Consider the following 4,029-nt stretch of genomic DNA (forward strand, 5'->3'; position numbering starts at 1 on the left):
TTTTTAAAACTATGACGTGATTCTTTTCGTTTTTTAACCGCAGAACTCTGAACTGATTCTGTTGAAATGAAAAAAAAAAAAAAAAATCAGGTGGAAAAGCAGAACGACGGTTTTCAGAAACCACATCCTCTGAACTTCACACCTCGGCTCCAGGTCAAGGTCAGTGATGAAGACGACGTGGGCTGGTTCTTCAGCGACGGTCACAACTCGGACCTGAACCATCTTCCATGTCTGGAAACAATACAAACATTATTTTTGGCACATGACAGGATGTGTGCATCGACTTCCTGGACAGAAACTGTCTAAAAAAATGCTGCTGGTTTGTGTGTTTTTGGTTTTTTTTTTGTTTTTTAACCAGATGCTGAATCAGAAATGAACCAAGATCTTTAAATAATAATAATAATAATAATAATAAATTAAATACATGCAAAAATGAAGACCATGCCACAGTTTTAAGGCTTAAACAAATGACAATAAACCACACACTGGAAAAAATGCCCCTCTAAAAAAAGTAAAACAAAAACAATAATAATACAAGATATTTTTACTTGAATTAAGCAAAAGAAAAATCTTGAATTAAACAGTGACTCACCAGTGAAACCCATGGAGTTGGATCAATGACAGTGGATAAATGAACACAAATTATTTATTTATTTAGAACACGCAAAGAACAAAATAAAACAAAATGAAGTAAATTAAGACAAAAACAAATAATTTATGAGAATCTATCTTCCAGTTCATACAAATCTGAATTCTGCAGAAGGAGGAGGAAGTCTAAACGTCTTTAATCCAACCCCTCAGTGCTTTTACACCTTTATCATTAACTTAATACAACAATCAAACAATACATTTGTCCTGATTTTAACATTCAACCACAACTAATGCATAATGCACTAAGTGAATTCTACACAACAGTCTGTTCATGGAAGTACAGTCGTACAAACAGACCGAGGTTATTATCGTTAACGAAAACTAACGAAATGACGAAAACTAGAATTGTAAAAACTTTTGTTAACTGAAATAATAAAAACTATAATTAAAGAAAAAAAAAACGATAACTGAAACTGTATTGTGTGTTTATAAAACTAACTGAAACGTAGAAAACTTATGGATAAATTCCCTCTGTTTTCGTCACCATATGACATGTTTTGGTCACTTGTGGTTTCCAGTCGTCTGCTGGTCCCCTCTGCCTGGAAACATACAGACTAAAGCAGCAGAGTCCTGTCTGGGATTTCTGTGGATACGACGACAGAAGAAGAGAGAAGAGACGACGAAACTAAAACTAAACTAACACAAGAAAACACTGGGAGACAGGACAGATCTGCCTCCTGTGTGTTTGTTTGTTTGTTTGCTTGTTTGTTTGTTTGTGTGCAAGATAACTCAAAAAGTTATGGATGGATTGGATGAAATTTTCAGAAAATGTTGATACTGGCACAAAAGAAAGAATGATTACATTTGGGTGGTGATGGGGGGGGGGGGGGCACTGAAATGAAGTATCTGAATTTTTTTTTTGCAGTGAAAGTAAGTAGGATGAGGAGCGTCATCCTCCTTTACATGATAATTTAGAAAATAAACTGAAATACCAAATTTTCCAAAGGAAATTTGATTAGATTTGATTGATTTGATGAGGTGTTTTTTTTCTTTTTTTTTTTTTTTTTTTTAAATTAAGTCTTTTTTCTGGCTTATATTTACCAACTAAATATTTCACTTTGATTAAAATGTTTGATGAGGTGAGTTAGAAAAAAAAGTGCCCCATTTTCACTTTATAAAAGCGTTCATGTCACAGCATATGACAGTTGAAGGCAAGACAGCAAATTAATGAAAAACAAACAAACAAACAAACAAACAAAACAAACAAAAACATATTTCAATACAAAATTTAAAAGAAAACATTCATATTTAGAAAGTTAAAAGTAAAAAAAAAAAAACAAAACGCAAAAAATAATTTTCAAGGATAATATTTATTTATTTATTTATTTATTTTGATGAAGTCTTTTTTCTGGCTTACATGTCAACCACACATAAATATTTCAGTTTGTGTTCTATTTTTTTTCCCTCATTATTATTATTATTATTATTATTATTATTATATTTATTTATTTATTTATTTATCTATCCTTTTTTTTTTTTTTAATTCATTTGTTGTATTTCTTCTCTGTCCTGTTCCGCTGTTGTGTGCAGTTCCATTTTCAGCCACTGGGAGGCGCCGTCCTTCCATAAACGGAGCTGGTTTTGGGTCAGATGAGGATTCGGGACCGGGTTTCCTCTGTGGGAGGTTTCACACACGGTTTGATGTAGTTTTTGTGTTAAATAATGAAATAATGAGCTGAAATCAATCAGAAAAAACACAAATTCAACTCAAAATAAAATAATAATTAAAAAATAATAATAATAATAAATAAATAACAAACAGAAATTGTAGAAAAACCAAACAAATATTTCCTTAAAAAATAAACAAAACAAAAGATACACAAATAAAAAACAAACAGATGCATCCGGATGAACTGAATATTTACAGCATGTTATTACACTGATATATGTCATCTATTTTGTATTAAAACTAAAATGTCAGATATTTTTCAAAGTCAATCAGGAAAAAAAAAACAAAATCCAACATGTGAACGTTCAAATCGTCTTTAGTTTTGTCCGTAAAAGTGAAAACATTCAGATGGAAATCAGCAGAAAGTCCAAGTGTTGAAGGTTGTTTGTGAAAAGCTGAGTTCCATCAAGTTCACGTCATTTAAACCTGATTCACAGGAACAAGAACGGTGGGATTTTCAAAATAAAAGCACCTGTTTTGAACACAACACTGGGCGCTTAACAAAGGTTTGGGAAAAGTCGGAAAATGAAACGAGAAAACTATAAAAATCACGACAATACGAAAACATCGTAAAAGACGGAACTGGACGAAAACATTGTGAAAAATGCAAAAAGATCAAAATGACGTGAAAATTGAGATTAAATGTCAAAAAAGTCGCAGCAAGATGAAAACATTGTAAAAGATGCAATGACATTAAAAGATTGTAAAACATGCAACGACGCCATAAAACAAAACATGAAAACAACATCAAAAGATGTAAATGTCGCAAAAGTCACAAGATGAAAACATCGTAAAAGATGCAACAAGACAAACTGACGTAAAAAGACGCGGACGATATAAAAGTAAGAACAATACTAAAACATCGTAAACACGTTATTTTATCTGAATTGTTTGCTTCTTTTGTTTTGTTAGTTTCACGTTACCATGAGTCGAGTCATTCAACAAAACATTTTTGTCACATCAGTGATTTTTCTGAAAACAAACAAAACGTGTCGCGATTATTAACGAAAACAAAATCACTCAATAAAAAATACGACCTGATAACGATATTCAAGTTTTTGTTTTTCTCCAACTTTATTGAAAATGTTTGAGTAACAATACAAAAATTTGAACAAACAAACAAACAAGACGTCAAAAAGGAAAAACATTTGAACAGATAAGTTGAAGAAAAATGCGTAGATTTAAAGACACAAACAGAAGATACAAAATAGTATAAAAAAGTAAATAAATAAATAAAAATAACAAATCTAACAAACAAACAAATAAATAAATGCAACAGAGAGTTCAGTCAATATTAAAGAACTGTTTATGAACAGCCACAGTGTCAGAGCTTTATTTTTTTAATAGATAATTCTAAAGATTTAATATATTTGTCAAATTCCAACAGGAAGATTTTAAAATGTGGGTGTTTGAGTATATTTACTTTTATGTAAATGAAATGTTCCAAATAAAATGAACACTTTTCCTTTTACATGTGTTTATTTTTCAGTTTTGGATCAGAAATGACAAGAGTGTTAATGATGATGAATTCCAGTTGGTTTGTTTATGATGATCTTCAGCTCAGTTCACTGAGGGGAATCTGATGACGACACGTGGATGCGTCACTGACACGTCTCGCTCGTGCGTCCGGACCACGCGCCGTTTTCTTGTGAAGGCGCGCGGCGGAAGCGGCTCTGTTTTCCGTGCGTCGGTTGACGCGGTGGCAGAAA

This window comes from Sphaeramia orbicularis, chromosome 2 (genome assembly GCF_902148855.1).
Source record: "Sphaeramia orbicularis chromosome 2, fSphaOr1.1, whole genome shotgun sequence".
Classification (NCBI taxonomy): Eukaryota; Metazoa; Chordata; class Actinopteri; order Kurtiformes; family Apogonidae; genus Sphaeramia; species Sphaeramia orbicularis.